Raw genomic sequence first — 11,548 nt, forward strand, 5'->3', positions numbered from 1 at the left:
TGTTCATTTTTTAAAATTATTTTTTCTTTGTCTTTATTGGATTGAATTAATTCAAAATCCTTGTTTTCAAACTCTGAAATTCTTTCTTCTACTTGTTTGATTCTATTGCTAAGACTTTCCAGTGCATTTTGCAATTCTCTAAGTGTGTCCTTCATTTCCAGAAGTTGGGATTGTTTTTTATTTAGTCTATTTTACTAGAGATCTTTCCATTCATATCCTGTATCATTTCTTTTTTTTGATTTCTCAAATTTGGACTTTACATTTTTCTGGTACCTCCTTGATTGGCTTAATAGTTGGCCTTCTGAATTCTTTTTCTGGCAATTGAGATTTCATCTTGGTTTGGATCCATTGCTGGTGAGCTAGTGTGATCTTTTTGGGGTGTTAAAGAACCTTGTTTTGTCATATTACTACAATTGTTTTTCTGTTTCCTTCTAATTTGGGTAGATTGTGTCAGAGGGAATATCTGGGCCTCAAGGGCTGCTGTTCAGATTCTTTTGTCCCACAGGGTGCTCCTTTGATGTGGTGCACTCCCCTTTCCCCTAGGGATGGGGCTTCCTGAGAGCCTAATTGCAGTGATTGTTATTTCTCTTCTGGATCTAGCTACCCATTGGAGCTACTGGACTCTGGGCTGGTACTGGGTAGTGTCTGCAAAGAGTCCTGTGATGTGATCCATCTTCAGGTCTCTCAGTCATGGATACCAGCACCTGCTCTGGTGGAGGCAGCAGGGGAGTGAAGTGGACTGTGTAAGGGTCCTTGGTTGTATTTTAGTTAAGTGTGCTGGTTTTGTGTTGGCTGGCCTTCAGCCAAGAGATGATGCTTTCAAGAGCACCTCAGCTGCTGTCATATAGGGAGGATCAGGTGGTGGGCAGGGCCATAGAGCTCCAAAGAGATTAATGTCCTTTGTCTTTGACTACTGGGGTGGGTGTAGAACTATCAGGTGGAGGCAGGGTTAGGTGGGTCTGAGCTCAGACTCTCCTTGGGTGGGGCTTGCTGAGGCTGCTGTAGGGGATGGGAGTGTGGTTCCCAAAAGATAAGTGTGTGAGGTAATACGTATGTTAATTAGCTTGATCTAGGCATTCAATATCTACATATTTCAAACCATCATATTGTACTTTATACATAGGTACAATTTTTATTTGTCAAGTTTTAAAAAGCTAAAAATCCGAGGGGGGGTTACAGCTGCCTCTGCTGTGTTATACATGTTACCAGGGAGATAGGGGAAAGCTGGCAGCCACAGGCCTTACCAAGCTCCCAAAAGGCTGATCTCACTCTCACTGTGCCCCTCCAACAACACTGAGTTTATTTCCAGGCACCCAGTGAGCAGGGCTGAGAACTTGCCCCAGGCTACAAGCCTCCCAGCTGAGAAAGCAAGCAGACTTACACTTCCTCGGCTGTCCCGCGGAGCCCGAAGCAGCAATCCACCTCCTTCAAAGGGTCTGTGGATTCTCTCGGCTTTTTTGGTATGTTTCTGCAGTAGTTCTTGGAGCAAAAGTTTACAATGTGGGTCTCCACACACTGCCCTGTCCAGCCAAGTAGGAGCTGCAAGTTAGTCCTGCCTCCTATCCACCATTTTTCTTCTACTCCAGTGTGATATTTTGATACTTGTATACAATGTGCAATGATCAAATCGGGGTAATTAGCATATCCATCAAACATTTATTTTTTGAGTGTGTGTTGAAAACATTCAAAATCTGCTCACCTAGCTATTTGAAAATGTGCATAAGCTGCTGTTTATTGTAGTCACCCCACAGTGCTGTAGAACCCTAGAACTTGTTCCTCCTCCCTAGCTGTGCTTTTAGATCCATTAATCAGCCTCTTCATTTGGCTCACTTCATCAGAGTCCTCTGCAGGATTATGGCTTGTGACTTCATCTAACTTGCTAGTCAGTTACTACTTTTGCTTTAATTTTTTAAAAATAGCTTTATTGAGATATAATTGATATATAATGAGGTACATACTTAAAGGGTACAATCTGAAAAATTTTGACATAGATAAACCATAAAACCATCAGCACAATCAAGCTCTCTCGTTTGCTAACTGTATCCTACTAAGTGACTGAAGACCTCTTTATGGCACTTGCAAAATGGAAAGGATGATAGCAATCTCTACAGCATATGGGTTTTATAAGGTCCAAAGAGATAATATAATGCAGTACTTAGCACAGTGTCAAGCACACATTAGGTGCTCAGTAAATAGAAACCTTATTGCTAAATAAAAAATTAGAATTGAAAATAGAACTACCTCATGATCCAGCAATCCCACTGCTGGGTACATATCCAAAGGAGATGAACTTGGTATGTCGAAGAAATATCTGCACTCCCATGCTCAGTGCAGCATTATGCACAATAGTCAAGATGTGAATTAACCTAAACGTTCATCACTGGATGAAATAATAAAGAAAATGTGGTATACACTCACAATGAAATATTGTGTACTCAACCATAAGAAGAAGGAAATTCTGTCATTTACAACAGCATGGGTGAACCTGGAGAAAGTTACGCTAAGTGAAATAACCCAAGTGCAGAAAGACGAATACCACAGGATCTCTCTTATATGTGGAATCTAAAAAAGTTGAAATCACTAGAAGCAGAAAGTAGAATGGTGGTTACCAGAGACTGGAGGCAGGGAGACTGGGGAGATCTTGGTCAAAGGATATAACATTTCAATTAGACAGAAGGAATAAATTCAAGAGATCTGTTGTACAACATGGTGACTATGGTTGATAGCAATATATTGTATACTTAAAAATTGCTAAGAGTAGATTTTAAGTGTTTTTGCCACAAAAAAAAGGTAAGTGTGTGAGGTAATACACAGGTTAATTAGCTTGATGTAGGCATTCAATGTCTACATATTTCAAAACATCATATTGTACATTATACATAGGTAAAATTTTTATTTGTCAAATTTTAAAAAGCCAAAAATGCTACTAGATGTATAATGCTGTGGTATCTAGGAATCTGCATTTTTATAAATATTCTAGTTAATTACAATGCAGTTATTCCTCAGAAAACACTTGGAGAAATACAGATATGACTCCTAAAATGTAAAAATGTCCATTGTACAACACAATTGCCTGCAATGGGGATTCCTGTATTTTTTTTTATAATTTAATAGAACAAATTATATATTGAGACAATTTAAGAATCAAAGAGGGCTTTTCATGTTAGGGAACATGCTAAACTTTTCTTCTTAACATGCTAGCAAAATTTGCATTCCAGGGTTCTTTTAGTCCTAAGGGTATCACTTATGAGAACCCATGTCATGTCTTATTAAAGTTGGTCAAAAAGTTCGATTTTGTGGCTAGTAGGCTTAAAATACTAAGGCTTCCTGTGGAAACAGAGAACGAGACTCTCCACGTTCCAACTTCAAGGGTAATGCAGGAATCATATATTTTGGAGTTTTCAGAGTGAAACGATTCAGAGAGGCTCTATAAAATTAATTGCCTTTCACCACTCTTAAAGCAGGTAGACCTACAGACATATAAAAACCCACTGAATATTTAAAAGTTTCCTTCCAGCTCTAAAATGTTATTTTTTTAGAATTAAATTCAAAATTATCTAGGGAAAAATGCAAAATCCAGTAAAAATAACATCAGATGAGGTAGTAAATGGGCAAGGTCTGTTTTTATATGCTTCACAACTTACTGACTCGTGTCCTCCTTACTTAAATCCCTGTGAAGTCGGTGTTACTATTAATTTCATTTTACAGATGAGAAAACTGAGCCACAGGGAGACTAAGCAACTTGTCCAAGGTCACAGAGGGAGTACTGGAAAATCCAGGATTGGAACTGGAGCAATGGGATCCTGGTGCCATGCTCTTGACCTCTCTATGATAATATGCTCTGTTCATATTTTAACCTCTTTGCTTGCTCCTAGCTCTGTCAAATGTGCATATCAGAATATTAAAGTATCAGTCATGGGACAGGGTGCAGTGAGAATTTATGAAACTAAATTATCATAGAGACTATTGTGTTTTACTTTTTAAAGAAAAAGGTAGTTGCTATATAACAGGCTAAAACTTAGCTTGAACCATGTGACATTGCCAAGAGTTACCTACTGTTGTCATTTTTGACCTAAATTGATAATTTTTTAGTTGACTCTTGGCTACTTTGTATGGTTCAATCAAATATATAATTCACCATTGAATTGTGATGTACAGTTTATGAGAATATTACTCCACTCTTCTGTTTGCTCCTCACAGTCTTGGGAGGTGGAGAGAACTCTGTTATTACCCCTGCTTCACAGAGGAAGAAATGATGGTCGCATTGAAGAGACCTGCCCCAAATGGTGCAAGGTTGGATAGTGACCAGAACAATCCTTCACCACTGCTCGGTTCCTCCCGTCACCCTCTTGTCCTGGTGGCAGCCAATGGCTGCTTTTCAGTGGCCAATATGCAGGGGTTTTAGGCATCACTTTGGACAGGCATATTGAATTCATCAAATGCAACTTGATAGGAAACTTGAGCAGAAGATATAAAAGGAGGGTGCCTACCAGCCAACGGCAAGGGCTGAGAGAGGAGCCAGGGCAGTGCACATTATATCGTTTCCAGAGCTATTGGCAGAGAGGGAATGTCCTCCCTCCTCGTAATTTTGATTCCTCCACACTCCTTCCTGTCTCTGCATCTGATGACTGAGGGCTGGTCTCTCCTGGGTCGCCCGCAAGCTGCCTCGCTACGGGGAGAGCCAGGTGTGAGGCAACCTGTCTCTGGTTTCCCATGAGGGTTCTCCTGCTTCTCTGTGGTATCTGGAGATGACCCTGCCTGGTTCCTATGTGAAGTGCAGTGAAACAACCTCCTTTCAATAAGGTGTGTAAGACCCGGCTATCCCATACATGACATGATACATACACACAGGCTGTTGTTGATGACCATTCAGGGCTTCCTTAGGGGACATGTGCCTTGACCACAGGTTCTGCCCCATCTTCTTCCTCTGGGGAAGAGAGGTGAAGGAGCCAGACTCCTGATGCCAGCCCCCTGAGAGCTGAGAGCGACAGGGTAAGAGCAAACATGCAGAGGAGGGGCTCAGGCAATCTCCTGGACCACAACTGAATGCACATGGACCCAGCATGGCTGATGGCAGCCCATGGGGGACACAGTAGCACTGTGTCTGTGGCTGTTTGTGTTGTTTTGTTGAATTGGAGGCATCCGTTGAGGATGATGTCATTTAGATGAAAAACCACTAAAGTGGGAGCCAGCAATTCTGGATCCTAATCAGGGTTTTGTCTATGGGAAGCTGTGTAGTTTCCCACTGGCCTTAGGTAATCCCTGCCAGGCTGTGCCACCCTCCCCAGATTCATATCTACCCACTTTCCCCTTGAATCAAGACTGTCTAGCCATTCCAGGCCATGTCAGCTCCTAGGCCAAACCCCTTCTTTCCTTCTTGAAGGCCTCCACAGGTTCCCTTGCCCTCTGACTGAAGTGCTCCTGCTCCAGTCATGGCCAGGTGAACAATTATTCAGTTTCCTAACTCCTCCTCCCCTCCCTAAGTAGGTTTTCATGCTCTGCTATTTCATAGCAACATTTTTTTTGTCTGTCTTCATACCTGTTTCAATCATCTGTTGATGCATAACAAACCACGTCACATGTAGTGGTTTTAAAACAACAGTTTATCATTTTTCATGATTCTTTCCAGGAGAAGCATCTGGTTCATCTACTTGGCTGGGGCACTGGGATGCCCCATTTCAAAGTGCCTGAGTCTCATGGCTGGTGGTTGGTGTTAGCTGCGGCTAAGACTCAGCTGGGGCTGTTGGCTGGGGCCTTCAGTAGTTTCCCTTGTGATCTTTTCTGGGTACTTGGGCTTCCTCACAATATGGCAGCTGGATTCTGAGGAGGAATGTTACGTGAAGTGAGGCAGAGGTTGCCTGACTCCTGAGGCCCAGCCTCACAACTGCCCAGCATCTGCCACATCTGTTATTGCTTGAAACAGATCACAGGGACAAGGAAGAAGATTCTATATCTTGATGGAAAAAGAAAAATTTACATTAGAAAAGAAAACAGGATGTGCGAAAAAAGTGGCAATCTTTGAAAACTTGGTCTATTTCAGTACCATGAATCACACGATCATCTCTTTTGATCTTTATGTTCTTCCTTGAGCTGCAAATATTTTGAGAGCAAGGACCATTTATATTTGCTCACCACTGTTTCCTCAACCTCTTGTACCATTTTTATATACTTGCAGAATAAATGGGAGGTACATTTATTGTGCCTTGTACAAATCACTTCACCTCGATAACCAACTTACATTCTATCAGACAATAGAGCTAGATCACATGATTATATGTAAGGCTTCAAGTTTTACTCATAAAATTATATGACTTTTCACTCAACTGAGATAGCCTAGCAATATGCTTATGGATCCTTTAATAACTGGTATACAGCTGGGCAACTATCATCTAATTTTAGCCTGAGAGCTCTCTGGAAAAGCCTACTGTTGTTCTGGCACATGGTACCTATTGAATAATTCCATTTTGTAGCAAAGCCAAAAATAATAATCATGTTTCATAGTTGAAGGCTTTGCAAACCACACCATAAATGTCCATACCTTTTGGTCACCCCAGAGATAGGTCATTTTTAAATTGGTAGTCTTGACAATAATGGTGATCATACAAAGAATGTAGCTTCCTTTGAAACACCCTGAAGCATTCTCATGGAAATCTTTTTATCTTCACTGTATCCTTGTAAAGTAGGAAATGGACGAGTAATTGTTTGTGTCAAATGACCATTTCCTTAAGTTCAGTGGATTGGGCTATTGTGCATTTCAGTGGTACAATTTCCATTTTACTGCTGCTCTTGTCGTGATGATGAACTTCGTGGATCCTTGATAAGTATATTTTCCACTGCCTCAAAAGTACATATTTATTTGTTTCAATGAAACCATTTAATAATACCTTTTTATGAATAATATTGATTTGAAAATATAATTTGAGCATGAAATATGATGTGATGTTTACAAGAATTGGAATGCTTTCTCTAAATTTGTACTTTCTCCCCAAATGTTAAAATTCTGGGGCCTGTGTTATTATTATTATTACTTTTTTACAGAAGAAGCTTCTTCAAAGAAGCTGTTTATTCAGGCAAGAAAACACTTTTGTGGTACTATGTGCATTAGGAAGCACAACATGATAGCGTATTGAGAACATGTCTCAATTAATAAAATATAATTTTCATGTTACTCAAACTGTGGCAGATCACAGGAAAAGAAGAAAATTTCTCATTTATTTTATATTTCACTCATTATAATTTTAATACAAAAATCTGACTTTATTGATCTTTATTTCCTTCTTTTTTATTTATTATTATTATTTTTTACTATGCCTTGACTTTGTATAGAATAAAATCTGATTTTAAAAATAACAAAGTAAAAGGAAAAACAATGAATCAATTCCCTTTGGGAATATAGACACGAAACCAAAAAACTGTACAATATTAGTGAATCAAATTCAGCAGTAAATTAGAAAATGAATCCTGCTTGACCAAGCAGGGCTTGTTCCAGAAATGAAAAAGAAGTTTAACATGCTCAGCGTACTCATTATATGAACACAGTAAACAAACATATAATTAAATCAACAGATTTAAAAATCACATTTGACTAATTTTTAGTTATTTGTTGCAAAAGCTGTAAATAAAATAGAACTAGGAGGAAGCTACTGAGAGATAATGAAGGTGGTTCATAAAAAACTACATATTTTGAAATATTAAACAACTGAAATGTGGAACATGACTGCAATGCCCCAATCGCCATTATTAAACAACATTATTTTTGAGAGTCTAGCTAATGTAATAAAATATAAAATAAGTAAGTCATACCAAGGTTAGGATAGAAAGATCAAAATTAACTTTATTTGTAGGCAATAGGATTACAGGCTTGGAAAATACAATAGGCCAGATTTTAAAAACTGTTGCATTCAAAAGATATTTTGTACACAAAATAAAACATAAAATTAATACCTTTAAAGATAACATCAATAGTTAGAAATTAAATGAAAAACTGCCAATGTATAATAACAATAAAAGCTATCAAGTAAATGAAAATGAATTTAACGAGACACGTTTAGACATAAAGGAAGGCTGTTCCTCAGTTTTAAGGAGGATGGAACTGTAGAGATGCAGGCCTTCAGAACAGGGTTTCTGATGGCTCTGCCTCCACTCCCAGAGAGTCTCTCAGTGGTGCCTCTTCTGTGCCAGCCCCTTCTGCATAGGCAGGCAGATGCCATAGCACCCCCAGGCCTCACACCCACTCAGGGCCCCTTCCCTGAGGAAGAGAGATGATAGCATGTCACGTGGACCCAGAAGAGCAAGGGAGAACCTTCCCCAAATCCCCCAGCACAGCACTCCTCACATCTTTTCCACCAGAATTGGTTCACGTGCCCATTTTTGAGCCAGTCTCTGGAAAGAGCTATCAGTTTAGACAACCTAATGTAATCTCTGGATTAGGATTATCTTTCTCTGAAGAATATGGCAGAGAGTTTATGTTCTGAACAAGTTTGAGATTTCGTTAGTAAGGAGGAGGTGGAAATGAATTAATTCTAAGTAAACAACAATCAGTCACTTGAAAGAAAACAAAGATAGACTCCTACCTTGTTCCGTGCACAAAAAATCCAAGTTTAAATAATGTATTAGTTCATTTTCGCACGGCTGTAAAGAAATACCCCGAGACTGGGTAATTTATAAAGAAAAGAGATTTAATTGGCTCACAGTTCTGCAGGCTGCACAAGAAGCATGGTCGGGGAGGCCACAGGAAACTTACAATCATGGCGGAAGGCAAAGGGAGAGTAGGCATGTCTTACACGACAGGAGCAGGAGCAAGAGAGAGAGAGCAGGGAGGTGCCACACACTTTTAAACAACCAGATCTCATGAGAACTCTATCATGAGACAGCACCAAGGGGATGATGCTTAACCGTGAGAAACCATCCCTGTGATCCAATTACCTCCCACCAGGCCCCACTTCCAAACATTGGGTATTACAATTGAAAATGAGATTTGGGTGGGGACACAGATCCAAACCATATCAAATAACTAAGTGTAAAACAAACCCATACAAGTATTAGAAGAAAATATAGAAGAATGTTGCCTAATCTTGGGGTGAAAAAGGCCTTGTCAAGCAACAAACAAAACTCAAAGGACATACAGGCAAACAGAGGCTGGTTTCACGATAGAAGTTAATCATTTCTATATGGCAAAAAACATCAGAAAGCATCAAATAGCAAGTGACAGGGTAAAACATTTGAACTATATGTGGACAAAGGTTTAATATCTCTCATATACAAAGAACTTCTTCAGAAAAGGAAAAATAAAGATCCAGTTGAGAAGTATCAAAGGACATGAACAGGCAAGAGAAAATGCAAAAAGTAAGAGAAAATTAAAACTCTCGACCTCGTTAGTATTAGGACAATTAAAATTAAAACAACAAAATGCCAAATTTACTATCAAATTTTAACAAATTAGAGAAAATTTATAGGATCCAATATTGGAAAGGATTTAGAGAAACTGTACTCCCTGATTTTACAGATGGGAGTGTGCATTACCCCAAATGTTAGAGGAAGTAATCTGACAGTATCTGTTAACTCTATGATGGAGAAATCCCACTTTTAGCAATATGTTTTACAAAAATTAAAAAAATAGAAATATGCCCAAAGATATTCTTGTGCATTTATTGTAAAAAAAAACACAGAACACAATCTGAATATCTTTCCATGGTGGAACTGCTGTAAAAACAATGTAGCGTACATACTGTGCACTAGCGTTGATATTACAGGCGTGGGTTAAACCCTGAGTAAGAAGGCAGCAGTGGTGGCATAATTGTGAATGTTCTGGAAACCCTCAACAAATCCAACCAGAGCAATTGAAATAATAAAAACTCATTATCTATGAATAGCATTTATAACAAAATGAGGTGATAAGGTGTCTCCCAAACCACAAATAAAAGCAGGTGGAGTCAGACCACAGATGGCAACAAGGCCTATGTGATACAGGCTGCTGGGCAGGAGGTGGTGAGGGAGGACAGGACACTCTATGAATGCTCCACACCAGCCAGCCAAAGCTGACCTCCTGACAAACCTCCACAGTGAAGAGGACCCTGCCACTTTGCTCTCAAAAGTCTCCTGTCTCTCTCAATCATCACTCGTTTATTTTTAAAAAAATGTTGTTTGTATTTTTGTTGATATATCATGGTTATACATATTTTGGGGGTACATGTGATATTTAGATACCTGTATCCATTGTGTAATGATCAAATCAGGGTAACTGCAATATCCACCATCTCAAGACTATGTTTTCTTTGTGTTGGGAACATTACAATTCTTCTCTTCTAGCCATTTTGAAATATGCAATAAATTATTGTTAACTATAACTTCTCTGCTGTACTATAGAATACTAGAAGTTATTCCTTCTAACGATATTCTTGTACACATGAATCAACTTTTCTTCATCCCTTCAACTTCCTTCCCTACCCTGTAAAAAGTATTTTTGCATCTATATATATGAGAGGAATTTGCCTGTTCTTTTCCTTTCTTACAGTGACGTTGCTTGGTTTTGGTGTCAAGGTCATGCAGGCTTCAGAAAACAGGTTCCTGGGGATTTCATTGATTTCTGTTCTCTGGAGGAGTTTGTGTAAGACTTGCATTAGTTTTTCACTGGGCAGCCATTTGGGTCCGGAGTTTTCTCTAAGAGAAGGTTTTAATTTATGGTGTTAATTTCTTCAATATTACAGGATTATCCATGTTTATTATTTCTTCTGGAGTCAGCTTTGGTGAGTTGGAGTTTCCTAGGAATTTGTTTACTTTTCTCTTAAAAATCTAAGTTTATTGGTTTATTGTAATTATCATCTTACTATCACATCCCTATCTCCAGAACCTATAGTGATGTGCCCCCCTCCCTACCTCCATTTCTGATTCTTGGGATTTGTGTCCTCTTTTTTACATTGATAAGTCTTAGCAGGAGTTTGACGAGTTGCTTCTTTCAAAGAAAGAACTTTTGCTTTATTGAGCCTTTGTATTAGATGTCTATTTTCTATTACATAAATTTCTGTCCTCTCATTTTATTCTCTTTCTCCAACTTTGCCTTTTTTTAAAAAAAAAATTAATTTGGTAATCTCATTCTAATTTCTTTAGATGGATACTTAGACCACTTGGTATTTAGTTATTTATGTTCTTTCATGTATCTGCTTAAGTTTTAAAATTTCCCTCTAAGCACCATGTTAGCTGCATCTCACAAGTGTTTACATTTTTGTTATCAAGTTCAAGATAATTCCTAATTTCCATTGTAATGTCTTCATTGATCCTTGAGTGCTTTAGAAATTTATCCCTTACCTTCCAAACATATGGGAATTTTCTAATTAGCGTTTCATTATTATTTCCCCGATTAACTGAGCAGTGATCAAACAGCTCCATGGGACAAGGAGAAGCTGGGCTCACCTCATGGAATATGGCCGAGACCTCAATGGGCCTGGAGGTGATGTGGTGGCAGCTGGGGCAGAAGCAGCTGGGGACCTCTGCAAACAAGGGGTGTGGGTCCCTGGAGTCAGGAGAGGCTGAATGCATCTGATAAGGGGCA

The sequence above is a fragment of the Pan paniscus genome, chromosome 11, assembly GCF_029289425.2.
Source record: "Pan paniscus chromosome 11, NHGRI_mPanPan1-v2.0_pri, whole genome shotgun sequence".
In the NCBI taxonomy this organism is placed as follows: domain Eukaryota; kingdom Metazoa; phylum Chordata; class Mammalia; order Primates; family Hominidae; genus Pan; species Pan paniscus.